Source organism: Desmodus rotundus, chromosome 12 (assembly GCF_022682495.2).
Source record: "Desmodus rotundus isolate HL8 chromosome 12, HLdesRot8A.1, whole genome shotgun sequence".
Taxonomy (NCBI): domain Eukaryota; kingdom Metazoa; phylum Chordata; class Mammalia; order Chiroptera; family Phyllostomidae; genus Desmodus; species Desmodus rotundus.
Window position 1 is genome coordinate 73,971,453 of NC_071398.1, and position 14,385 is coordinate 73,985,837.

The following is a 14,385-nucleotide window of genomic DNA, read 5'->3' on the forward strand; positions in this document are numbered from 1 at the left end:
ATCTTTGGTAAATGGAAACTTTAAAGTTTTTCTAGCTAATTTGAATGATGAAAATTTACTGAATATTTAGATAATTTCCAAATAAAATAAAACACGAGAATATTAATTACTAAGTAAGGCTAAGTTTACCTACTTTTGGTTTCTTATTACAGAGAGACTAAAAGATAAGTTTTAAAAGTGTTTGCATTTTATTGAGGAAGCATATGTTTCTAAAAATTATAAAATACATTTGGTAAAATATACCTTTTGTAGAATTATTTATCTTTTTATCCCTACACGATCCCTCCAGAAATTCTCAGTTGATATTTTAATTTTCATGGCTGTGTAATTATCTCCATAAATTTATTAAGAATCTGTTCTCCATATAAGAAGACAGAATTGGAAACATTGTTATATTTCCAAGGCTTTGACCAGAATTTCACTTTGAGAAAGACATGCATATTCTCACATATAACCAGACAGCTTTAAGGAACAAATATAGACTTACGGAAGCCTCCCTGGGAAAATCAACCTTGTACTTTGCTTACAGAGTTCCCAGCAGCCTTATGTCAAACTATACATTTAGTTTTCTCTGCTTTTACTATCCCATTACTTAGTGGAGACTAAGTAATTAAACACCACAATTTACAATGAAGTGATTGTGTATACTGGAAAAGATAAACCTTCAGAAGGACTCTTTATAACCAAGGTGGAAAGGACCATACCAGGTAGTACTGTCAACTAAACCGTGTGTGGCAACAGAGGATCTGAAAAGAAAAATCGCTAGGATGTGAAGCAGATGGCATCTCTCGTAGACAGCAAACCCAAGATTTCAGACCAGGCCTGAATAATCTACACCTTCATTTTTCCTTTTACCTTACTTTAGTTCCTTCCTATCTCACAAATAATATGATAGGCCAAGCACTCACTATAATATTGTTTTCTTTTTCCCCTTAAATTTCTGGAAAGATAACTCAGCACTGGACATCACTTTTAAACCTGCTTCAGAAGTCAAAACATGCAACTAATACACATATGCCAAACAACTGTTTGCAAAGATGACAAGAGAAAAGACATATGACTTCCAAACTGCCAATTAAAAACGTTCTTTAGAATTAGAATTACTATGTTAACTTATCTGCACCTGTAGAAATTCCTCCTTCTAGTCATGTAGTTGTTCTTCACTTTCTCATAAATAGCTCTTGACTTTACCTCCTGACTGGAAAACTATTGGGATTTCTGCCTGAATCAGTGCTTCCCAAATAGCTATTCTTTTGGATCTCAGATAAGTGCTTCTTGCCTGTCACTTTGGCCTTTCATTTTTAGGTTAATGATGACTACAAGAATGGAGAAATTCAGTGATTAAAGGATTGTTTTGTAATTTATAAATTGCCTCCAAATTCCCTGTACTATAGTTGGAAAAGGAGGAGTTCCTCAAGCTGGGAAGGGATTTTGGACAGACGAAAACTAGGAGTCAACACATCACTCTGTTAAGTCCTTCTGTTTAGAATATGCTCATCTGAATCTTATTTACATTTCAAGATAAAGTTCAGATCCCACATAGAACCATAGAATTTCAGTACTGGGAACGAGCAGGAGACGGGGAAATAATTTATATTGAGATCTATTATTATGTACCTGTTTGGGTGTTTGAAATTCATTCACATTTAAATCTTACGGAAAACCAGAAGAATTGGTTTGTTATCACCATTTTATAGTCAGGGAAATTGAAGTTCAGAGAGGTTAAACAACTTATCCATTGTCATCATACTAGCTAGAGTTGGAATGAAGGCTCAAACCCAAATCTTTTCCACTTTGAAGTCCATGCACTTTGCATTTCACTATGTTACGATAAAGTACACCCAATCTTAGCCCCGCTCAATCTTATGCTTAAATACTCATTAAGACACCACCATGAGCCCCGGCCTGTGGGGGTGGGGTACTCAGTTGCTTGGAGTGTCATCCCATGCACCAAAAGTTTGTGAGTTTGATCCCTGGTCAGGGCACATACTTAGGTTGCAGGCTCAAGTAAAGTTGAGATGAGAATTGTGGACAGTTTTCAGAAGTAGGAAAAGACAAAGAATTATTCTGTAAAGCCTCCAGAAAGAAAGGTATCTTTGTTGACACCTTGATTTTAGCCCAGTGACACCTGTATTGGACTTCTAACCTACAAACCCATAAAGAAATGTAGACAAGAGGAGACAAACCAAGGTGGGCCAGACTGCACAATGATTAGAAGAGGTCCGGTGCAAATTCTATCTACATCATGCTCTGTTCATCCGAAGTGCAGTCTGGAGCTTCATTAAATTCTGGAAGGGGAGAGTGACATGGTGAAAACTGTGTGAGAAGAAGACCAAGCTTCCATCACTACACACAGTGGTTCCGGATATGGACGCCTCGGAGCTGAATGAAGATGTGCAGCACATGTGAAGCCACTCCAGCCTCCCTCTCCCACTGCAGACAATCAGTCAGGACTCGGATTCCAAATGTAGCCTCGGACCCTTCTCTACACAGCGTTCTTGAACTTACTATTTGTTGATCAGAGCTGGTGAAAGAAATGAAACCTATTGCCACTTCAGACGTTTGTGCTAAAGAACATAACAGTTGTTAATGAGGCATCATTGGGTGAATATGTTTTGCAGGTCTTAGAGTCACTGATCATTTGGAACTTATTCAGTAGCAAGATCTCCATCAGGACCTTAGCAGAGTCTATCACCAGAAATACTTTAGAAGGGCATTTCTGATATGACATTGCTGTCTCTAAATATTTTACAACTTTGTAAACTTAGAAGATAAATTTACTACATCCTGTAGCTTTTGTTTTTCATAATTTATTTTTTCACAGTCATTAAAACATTCATTTGTTTTAAAAAATCACACAAACAAACATCACCATGAATAGTTATCAGCCCAAACCCATCTAGGGACAAAGAAGTCCACACATTTCAATGCAGTCCATTGTTTTATTTACTGCAGTAAGAAGTTTCTCTCAATATTAAGCTGACATAGTTCTTCTGAAACCCTTACCCATAAATCCTAATACCCTTAAATCATAATACCATTGGGTCTTTGCATAATGAGCTACTGGGAGAGACCACTAGTGGACATCTATTCTCTTTTCTTCTTACATGAAAGTAGAATTTCTACTTCAGCACAAAAGCAGATGTACCATGAAGGGTGATCAAAAGACGCTGGGAAACCTCAAAGCATAGTGTCCCCTGCTGATGGCTTAACCAGTCAGCTCATGGCATTCCTCTGGTCATGGAGGTTGCTTTGCAGTTAGCAGGCATCTCACCCATTTCAGACCAATGCGATGTTGGGTAGGTTTCTTGGGGTTGTTGTAAATGGAGATGGGATGGAAGAGTTCTCATTCTTAAGGTTTACTGGAAGCCAGCCTCCCTCTTTCTGGGCAATTTGATTTAAGTACATGAGGCCTCAAATTACTGCAGCAATTTGGCCATCATGAGAAAAGCTATGCTCTAGATGAAGTTAGCACAGCAAGATGCAGAGTGGAAATATGGGAAGACAGTGAAAAACTGAACTTGGGCAATCCTAAAGTCTGTGTGTTATACCTCTAGATCTTTAATTATGTGAGTGAATTTATCATTTAAGCCAGTTTGAGGTGTTTTCCATTTGTTTGCCTAAAAAACACATATATGGTGAAGGAAATGTATCCATAATACATAAACAACTCCTTAAATTCAGTAATAAAACAAACAAACTAATTTCAAAAACAGGCAAATGTTCCGGCCAAGACAGAAGCATAGGTAGGTACACTTTGCCTCCTTGCACCAAGAGAAGGACAACAAATTTAAAACAAAAAAATATGAATAGTAAAATGACAACAAACTCACAACTATCAACAAATGAACCTAAAAAACAAAAACAAAAACAAACTAAGCAAACAACTAAACAGGAACAGAATCACAGAAATGGAGACCACATGGGTGTTATCAGTGGGGAGAAGGTGGGGGGAAAATGGGGGAAAAGTTACAGGGAATAAGAAGCACAAATGGTAGGTACGAAATAGACAGGGGGAGGTTAATAATAGTATGGGAAATGGAGACGCCCAACAACTTATATGTACGACCCATGGACATGAACAAAGGTGGGGGAATGCTGGTGGGAGTGGTGGTGCAGGGTGAAGGGGAATAAAAGGGAGAAAAAAATGGTACAACTGTAATAGCATAGTCAATAACATATATATTTTTTAAAAAAAACATGGGCAAAAGATTTGAAGATATACCTCACCAAAGAAGAAATAGAAATGGCAAATAAACACACACACAAAAAGATCAACATAATTAGTTATTAGGAGCAAATTAAAGCCAGAATGAAAACTACTACACATCTATTAGAATGGCTAAAACTAAAAATCTGACAATACCAAGGGCTAACAAATATGCATAGCAACTGAAACTCACACAATGCTGGTGGGAATGCAAAAAGAACAGCCAATGTTTAGAACACAGTTTGACAGTTTCTTTTTTTCCCCTCCTTATCGAAGTCTGCATTTTTTTTTTTTAGCAGTTTTAGGTTCACGAATAGTTTCTTTTATTTGTTTGTTTGCTTATTTATTTTAAAAAACTATTCTTTTTTAAAAAAGATTTTATTTACTTTTTAGAGACAGGGCAATGGAGGCAGAAATAGAGGGAGAAAAACATCGATTGGTTGCCCCTTCCATACCCCTCAACTGAGGACCTGGCCCACAACCCAGGCATGTGCCCTGACCAGGAACTGAACCTGAACCAGTGACCTTTTGGTTCTCAGGCTGCTGCTCAACCCACTGATCCACACCAGCCAGGGTGACAGTTTTTTTTTTTAAAGTTAAACATAGTTACTGGATGATCCAGCAATCCCATTCCTCCATATTTATCTAAGAGAAATGAAAATTTTGTTCCCACAAAAACTTGTACATAAATGGTTATGGTGGCGTAATCACAAAAAGCTGCAAACAACCCAAATGTCCTTCAGCTGATGAAAGGCTAAACAAACTATGGTACATCCTGGAATGAAACGCACTAGTCAGCAATGAAAAGGAACAAGCAACAACGTGGACGAATCTCAAATGCATTTTGGAAAGTGAAAGAAGTCACACTCAAAAGGCTTCATAAATATGGTTCCACTTGTATGACGTTCTGAAAAAGACAAAATTATAGGGACAGAAGGAAGATCATCCATTGCCAGGGGCTAGGTGCTTGGGGGAGATTGCATACAAAAGGGCAGCATGAAGGAATCTGGGGGGAGGGTGGTTGAAATGGTTTTGTATCTTGTTTGTGGTGGTGTTTACATAATTGTATATATTTGCCAAAATGCATAGAACTGTACATACACAAAGAGTGAATTTTATTATATATAAAATTTTTAAGTGAATAATTTTTTAAAAATTCTGTATCTACAGTGGCTCTTAATCTATTGGATGAAGCAGAGTTTCAGTCTTCAAGGAACTTTTAGTGCAGGTGGTTAAACGAAGGTGACTGCTGTAAGAAACATTCTAATACAAGGTACACACACCTAAACATATAGCGAGGATAGAGAGACAAGTACAAACGCATGCAACTTCAAAAACTAACACATACTGGTACTGGAATAAATATAATGAGGTAAAGTTAGTGGGGAAAAGCTTCCTGGAAAGGATGAGCACAGGTTATAAAAACAAAATCTCACTAGGATCTGAAGGCACTCTGGAAGATAAAGATTTATAAAAGTACAGATTTCATAATTTTCTTGGTACCCCCTGCAAGGCCTATGACAATACTGTGCATATTGCTAGTATTTGGTTAATAATTTTCTGTTATTCTTGTTACTACATAGCATAAATATAATAAATTGTTCAAAGGAATGGAAAGGCATTCAAATCAAAGGGGGCTGTCCAGAAGTTTCTATCAGTTCCAGCCTGGCTCAGATCCCAAAGACTGTTCCCTTGCTATGAGCAGAGTTTAAGGGTCGCCACTTTGTAATGCCTTGATCCAGGTTAATCAAGGTCCTGTTTTAGCTATGGCTTGGTTTGCAGTTTAAGTAACTGGTATCAATCTTGTGCTCCTTGCTCTATACGAAGATGAAGGCTCCGATGAGCACAGGAACACAAGCTCCCAGCTGCACAGGTGGGCATGCTTCATGTGGCAGCCCCCTCCACTTGTCTTCCTCTCCCGCTTGACTGCTTGGCTCAATGTTCTGCAGAAACCAGCCTTGATGGTATCTTGTTTCCCAGATCTGCAAGGGCCCTCTCAGCTGCAGATTGGTGATGTGGCAATTAACCTTCAAAGTGGTCTGAACCAGGTAAGAGGCACAGAGCAGCAACCACCTCCGGAAAGTCAGCATCTTGCAAGCCCACTAGTACCTTAAAAATCCAGTGCTGCTGTGATTTGCCAGCAGAAGAAAACTGTTTAATTAACTGTCTTTACCCACCCTGCCAGGGCCCTTAAAACCCTGAATTTCTCCCCATCAAAAGGGTCCCTTCCCACAAGCTACAGGTGAGAGAGCATAAAGAAGTAATTTTATTCATATAAACCCTATAATTCCTCTCCTTTATGACACTTCCTAGCTGAACAATTCACCTGGATACCAAACTGTCAACTTTTTTTGTCAAGTTTTCCTTCATTCTCAACTCTAAAGCCTACTAATTTTTCATGAAAACATCTTACTCTTGCTTCACTGTTGTTTTGGTTTTGCATTTCTGTTACTGCACGTCGATCCTTCATAAGTACACCTATCTGCAGTTTTCATGCCATAGAAGGTAGGCTCTGGCTTTGATCTTTATAGTGGAGCCTAGCAATACATACTTTTTTCAATAATACATAGATGGGAAAACAACGGTCTAATGAGAAATATTCACAGTACCCAGGCTCCCCCTGTAGCAACGTCCCTTCCTGTGTATAAGGGAACAAAGGGATTCCATGAATCACCAAGAAGTTTAGGAACAGAAAGTCACCCATTCCTTTCCACAAGGTTTTTTGGGTATATTTATGTATTTTTAATGCAATAAATCAAAAGAACTACATTTATCTCCTTTCCCTACTTCACATGCTCAGAACTACAAGGGTTCCAAACAATTCATAGATGAGACACCAATTCACATACACTTATATTTATTCCGTATTTTAATTTAGTGCCAAAATACAGACCCTGCACCCTACAACCTCATCCACTGCCCCGTACACTCCTAGCACCTTTTCCTCCTCTCCTACTTTACTCATAAGGAGTAGGCAATGTCTAAGGTCCCTGCCTAACATTCACTCTTACTTTGTTCCAAAAGCACCTTGTCAATCTCATGTTCTAGGTGTGGCCAGATCTGGGAGATTATCTTCCAAAGGTAGAAAATACTGTGAAAGTTTGGGGAAATTTCCCTACCCGACCCACAGAAGTTTAAAGAGCCTACGGAGCAACCTGTGGGCTTTAAGTTCATGCACCCTGAACAAAGGCCCCACCCAGAAGGCTGTCTTCCCAGGGAGCTCAGTCGTAATCCATGGAATGGCTCCTCTGCCAGGGGAGACCAAGACTGTCAGGAAGTGGGAATTTTCTAACCAGGCTCTTCCTCGGGGCTGTGGGGGAAAGTCTCTGAGGAGGAGGCTCTGGGACTAAATAGGGGAACATGGAAAACAGCACCTGGGCTAGCTAGATGCAAAGAGAACAAGCAAGCCGTCCCTGGCAGGAGCTGGAAGGCCCTCTGCACAATGGGATGCATGAATTAACACCTAAATTTGGGAGATTGGTTCGTACCAACCTAACAAATCAAGGCAGGAAAGCAAGCCAGAGCTCAGGTGATGTGTTTAAAGTCTTGGGACAGGAAAGGCTGTGAGCCTGGTTTTATCATCCATGCTGTTGCAACATGCTTGAGACAAGGCACAGACAGTGAGCCTCTGGGCCTCCATTATCTTCCAGGACAGCAGCAACTTCCCAGGCAAAACAGATGTAGGACCTAAGCACTCTAGGTTTGAAATTCTTGGTCCATGTGCTAGTGAGAAGTTATTCTAACTTCCTAGGATACTTTACCATTCAGCTAGGTTTCATATGTATTCTCGTATTTAATACTGATGGTAACCACGTGAGATGGTTGTTCTTTCCATTTCACAGAAGATGAAGGGAAGACTTACAGATATTAAAGCTTACAGAGACATAGTAACAAATCCAAAGTCACATTTAAAACTCAGGTCTTTTGATACCCGGTCTGGTATGCTTTGCATTACCCAGTGTTTTTCAAACTTTGTTTTTCAAGGCCTTCAACAATTCCATGGAGGCTTTTGTGAGGTTCTGTGAAGGTTCTTAACAGTAGGCCAGAAACGTTTTTTCTTTATTGCTTTTTTTAAAGAGAAAGGGACATCAATTTGTGTTCCACTTATTTATGCACTCATTGGTTAATTCCTTGCACAGGGGCCATGCCAGTCTTCTCTGTATCATTCCAATTTTAGTACATGTGCTGCTGAAGTGAGCACCATTGGTTAATTCTTTTATATGCCCTGTCTGGGGATCAAACCCCCAACCGTGGCATATTGGGATGATGCTCTAATCAACTGAGCTACTCGGCCAGGGCTGGGTCCGAACTTATTAAAATACTACTCAGTGATGCCTGACTTTGGTACAGCCCTTTGATTTCAAGTACATTTGATCCCCTCGGCAATCCTCAGAGCTTTGTTAGGCCTCACTTTCCCCTGAGCTGCAATGAGTAAGAAGGATAAATAATACATAGGTAGGGCCCTGAGTGCCTTGAAAGCAAGCCTCATTTCTATAACAATCCCAGCCTCACAGGGCTGTGGTGAGAGAAGTGGGCAAAGCAAAAGGAAGTCTGTTACTGATATGCCGTGCAGTCAAGTGATAATGCAACCGTTGATCTTCCTGTTAAAGAGTTTGAAGTGCTCACAGTTATGAAATTCTCTCAGATTGGTTTTTAAAGTTCCTTTTAAAAATCTAGCTCTTAAATGAGTTCCAGTAGCTTCCTGCATCAGCAGTCTAACACATTTCCAGTGAGTGCTCTGACAGAATGGGGTAAACAGTCCTTGTTTTGGTGGCTGCCCACCATCTGAACCTCCATCCTATATTTGAAGAATTCCTTACCATTTGAACTTTAGCAAAAAGCAAGGCCAGTGTCCTGCTATGGAAGTGAAAGGACCACGGGCTTCCCCAGCACCTTTGGCAGCTAGGGCATAGATGCGCAATCTGACCTCAGCTAGCTGGGTGTGTCCACCTGGGATTTTGACTCAGGAATATCAACACAGAGAAAGAAGCAGAAAAACAGAGAACTTATTCTAACAACAGCAATGCCCAGTTTCCACACCAGTGGTGGCATGTGGTGTCCAGTGCTGGCAGCAGGAGAGACTTTATCAGATTGGCTCTGTGATAAGATTTTAGCAGCGGTTGCAGCTCCCTCCCTCCTCTCTATGTATACCCGTGTTCAGAGCTTGAGTCTCCAGGAAATCCTATGACCCGATCTATCCAACTGCTTCTTTTCGTTGCTCATGAGCCAACTTTGGCCTCAGCACCGAGTCTTCTTTGTAATGCAACTCCCAGTCCACCAAGCAATTCTGGGTGTGACCTATCTCCTCACTGGTAGTCCTGTTCCCAGCTGCCATTATCCCACACAGGATCATGGCAACAGCTTCTTAACAGTCTCTCTGCTTTCACCTTTGTTCCCATGCAGTCCTCTCTCCTCACAGTTAGTGATCTTGTAAAATCGTAAGTCAAGATCCTATCACTCCTCTGCTCAAAACCATATAACAGCTTCTCATCTTATTCATAATAAAATCCCAAATACCTCTTCCATCTCTATGATTGGCCCCTGCTTTTTACCTTTCTAATCTGGTCTCCTGTCAGTTCCTCACTTGCTCTGGCCACATTGGCTTCCCGTTATTCTTCTTCACAATGTGGAGCACACTCCTGCTGCTAGACCTTTAGCGTTGCTGTTCCTTCTTCCTGGAATGCTCTTCTCCAAGGTTCCCATGTCACTTGCTTCCTTACTCCAATCAGGTCTCTACTTAAATGTAACTTTATCAGATAGGCTTCCTTGACCACCCTATCTAAAATAAAATAGCACTCCTGGAGACTTCCAGCCAAGATGGAGGCATAGGTAGCTACACTTTGCCTCCTCACACAACCAAAAGAAAGACGACACTTTTTAAAAAAAATATGTTATTTATTTATTTTTAGAGAGAGGGGAGAGAGGGAGAGAAACATCGATGTGTGGTTGCCTCTCACATGCCCTGCACTGGGGAACTGGCCTGCAACCCAGGCATGTGCCCTGACTGGGAATCAAACTGGTGACCCTTTGCTTCACAGTCCAGCATTCAATCCACTGAGCAACACCAGCCAGGGCTGAAGGACAAAAAATTAAGAACAAAAAACAACCAGAACTGCCAGAAATTCAAACAGCATGGAAGTCTGACAACCAAGGAGTTAAAGAAGACACATTCATCCAGATAGGTAGGAGGGGCAGAGATGGGCAGCCAGGGTTCAGAGGACTTGTGGCAAGTTGGCGGCGGGAGGACCGGGGCAGGTGAGGTGGTGGCTGGCAGACTGGGTGGTCCCATATTTGTGTATGATAAACTGGGAAGAAAAACTGGGGAGTGAGACAGACCGTGCTACCCAGGGTTCCAGTGAGGGGAAATAAAGCTTCAAAACCTCTGACTGAAAAAACCTGTGGGGGTAATGGTGACAGAGGAACTCCCAGCCTCACAGGAGAGTTCATTAGAGAGACCCACAGGGTCCTAGAATGTACACAAATCCACCCACCTGGGAATCAGTACCAGAAGGGCCCACTTTGCTTGTGGGTAGTGGAGGAAGTGACTGAAAGCTGGCTGAGAGCTGAGTAAGTGGCTTTGTTCCCTCTCAGAACCCTCCCCAACCAGTGCCACAACCCAGCAAAGTGGGTTGCCCTGCCCTAGTGAACACCTAAGGCTCCACCCCCTACAGAGCGCTGAGACAAAAAAAAAATATGGCTCAAATGAAAGAACAGATCAAAACTCCAGAAAAAATACAACTAAGTGATAAAGAGATAGCCAACCTATCAGGTGCAGAGTTCAAACACTGGTAATCAGGATGCTCACGGAAATGGTTGAGTATGGTCACAAAATAGAGGAAAAAGTGAAGGCTATGAAAATGAAATAAAGGTAAATGTAAAGGAACCAACAGTGAAGGGGAGGAAACTAGGACTCAAATCAACAGCTTGGACCAGAAGAAAGAAATAAACATTTAAATGGAACAGAATGAAGAAACTAGAATTCAAAAAAATGAAATTCAAAAAAGTGAGGTGAGGCTTAGGGACCTCTGGGAAAACTTAAAATGTTCCAACACCTGAATCACAGGGGTACCAGAAGGACAAGAAGAAGAGTAAGAAATTGAAAACTTAGTTGAAAAAATAATGAAGGAGAACTTCCCCAATCTGGCAAAGGAAATAGACTTCCAGGAAGTCCAGGAAGCTCAGAGAGTCCCAAAGAAGTTGGACCCAAGGAAGCACACACCAAGACACATCATAATTACATTACCCAAGATTAACGAGAAGGAAAGAATCTTAAAAGCTGCAAGAGAAAAAGAGACAGTTACCTACAAAGGAATGCCCATAAGACTATCAGCTGATTTCTCAAAAGAAACCTTGCAGGAAAGAAGGGGCTGGAAAGAAGTATTCAAAGTCATGAAAGGCAAGGACCTACATCCAAGATGACTCTATCCAGCAAAGCTATCATTTAGAATGGAAGGGCAGATAAAATGCTTCCCAGATAAGGTCAAGTTGAAGGAGTTCATCATACCAAGCCCTTATTATATGAAATGTTATAGGGACTTATCTAAGAAAAAGAAGATGATCAAAAATATGAACAGTAAAATGACAACAAACTCACAACTATCAACAACTGAACCTAAAATAAAAACAAAAACAAAAACAAACTAAGCAAACAACTAGAACAGGAACAGAATCAGAAAAATGGAGATCACATGGAGGGTTATCAGTGGGGGAGTGGGTGGGGAGAGAGGGAGAAAAGGTACAGAGAATAAGTAGCATAAATGGTAGGTACAAAATAGACAGGGGGAGGGTAAGAATAGTATAGGAAATGTAGAAGCCAAAGGACTTATATATATGACCTATGGACATGAACTAAAGGGGGGGAATGCGGGTGGGAGGGGGTGCACAGGGTGGAGGGGAATAAAGAGGGGGGAATGGGACAACTGAAATAGCATAATCAATAAAATGTATTTTAAAAAATAATCATAAATGGTAGGTACAAAATAGACAGGGGGAGGGTAAGAATAGTATAGGAAATGGAGAAGCCAAAGAACTTACATGTATGACCCATGGACGTAAACTAAGGTGGGGGAATTATGGTGGGAGGGGAGTATAGGTAAAAGGGGCATAAAGGGGAGGAAAAAATGGGACAACTATAATAGCATAATCAATAAAATATATTAAAATTAAAAAATAAAATAGCACTCCCCTGACAATTCCTTCCTTAGTTTTCTTCCCTATCATTGAATTATTCCTCTTTATTTTTCTTCTTTAGCATCTGAAACATAATATATTCATGTATTTGTCTATTGTCTGTCTCCTCTTCTACAATGTAAACTTCTTGAGAGTAAGGACTTTGTTTTCTGTGATATTCCCAGGGCCTAGAGGGTGCCTAGCACATAACGAGTACTCAGTAAACATACACACAGTAGGTGTTGACCAAATAAAATTCCATTTCTGTTTAAATCAGCCGTAATTGGTTGCAGTTTCTTACAATTTAAATTCCTAAGAACCTCATCTGATAGACATAGTGTAAGATCCAGTACACTCACTTAGTGACCTTGGGCAAAGTCACTTAATACCCTGGGACTCAGATTCTTTATATGTTGCCCTTTTTGCTTTAAGATAATTTTACAGTTTTTTTAAAGTCAAATTTCCAAGCACTAACAAAATAGTGTTTTTTCCAAGTTATTTCATTCTTTATATGTTCTTAGAAATGAGTCATATCTGCTCAAAGTTTATTATTCTCAGTAAATCCTTATATATTGCCAGTGTCTTTGTCACCATTGCCACCAGTACCACCAACTTAATAACATTATATTAAAGTACCAAACTAAAAGATAGTATAGGATTCAAGCTAAATAAATGCTAAAGAAGTTCACAAGGGAACTTTGTTGAGAAATGGGTGGGACTGGAGGTAGAAAATTCTGCCTTAATTCAGCAGAAGACAGAATTAAGGTGAGCAGGGAGGAAAGGTGGTCTACAGACACTTTACACACATGAGGGCAGAGTGCTACAGGTATTCAATAAGGAGGTGGCATAACAGGAAATAAGCAAGAGGGATACCCACAAGCTATGCTCTAGCTTCTCTTGATATCTAGGAAAAGATTTCAATCACATGGCTTAAAGCTTAGTCTCATGCCTTTCTTCAAATTGCACCTATATCTATATCCTCAACCCAGCTTGCTTCCTCCATCTTCTTGCATCCAAAGGCTATTAAAACATTTTTTCAGTGTCTTTGCATTACTCATTGGCTCCTGTATTTTTCCAAGCCTTTTTCTCATGAACTGCTACCAACCCAAACTTCCCCCTTCTTATACTTATATATTTTAATGTATATGCTGGACTTTCTAATTAGCCCCATAAATTTTTGTCTTTTAGCCTAAAATTATAGCTTATTCATTAGAATTTGGATTCCTAACTCTCTAGGTCAATATAGTAGGTGATAACTATGACAGTTGATATCATCTGAAAATTTCACAGGTATTTCTCACAGATCTTTGTCCATTTGTTAAAGAAAATACTAAATGAGGTTTATAAGGCCTGACCCTTTAGAGATCTCTCTCCAAGTTGATATTGATCATACCAGTCCTTGGGTTTTGTTTAACTTTTCAATCACCAATAAATAAATTCACCCAACTGTTCTGCAGAGAAGAGAGTGTGATTTAGTAAACAGAGCAATGTACTACTGAGATTTGTACGAACGTGATTCTGACTCAAACTTTGCCTTGACCTTGTTAAGTCAGTTAACTTCCCTTGAGCTCATTTAGAAAATGAGAGGGCTACACTAAACTTATTTACTATTCCAAAGTTCAGGGATTCTGTCATACAATCCTTATTTCCCCATAGACAATATTGTACTATCTCTTTAAGTCTCTTAAAGACAGGGCAATATTTCTCTTTGGTCTAATTAATAGTATTTCAGCAAAGGTGAGTCTCACAATATTCTCAAGAATAAACAGTCTAATTTCTATTCATTGCACAATCATTTGTTGAGTGCCTACTGTGTCAAGCATTATACTAAGAGGTTTCTAAGATAAATCACCAACAATAAAAAACAGAATTAATAACCAAATAGACTGCATTGGCAGATTTGCCTTCTGCTCATTGATTTTGGATTTGTGCAGCATTGTGAAAGTATATCTCAGACTCCTTTCCATTGTGGTTTCCACAGCATCAATCCTTATGCATTTTATTAA

At 39.9% G+C, this 14,385-nt stretch overlaps 2 pseudogenes; one reads left to right on the plus strand and one right to left on the minus strand.

Annotated features, from left to right (window-relative positions):
• Positions 1–1,341, plus strand: part of LOC112314845 (glyceraldehyde-3-phosphate dehydrogenase-like) — a 100,712-nt pseudogene extending 99,371 nt beyond the window's left edge.
• A 6,956-nt stretch (positions 1,342–8,297) lies between these two features.
• Positions 8,298–8,411, minus strand: LOC112318435 (U6 spliceosomal RNA; annotated as a pseudogene).
• Positions 8,412–14,385: the final 5,974 nt, after the last annotated feature.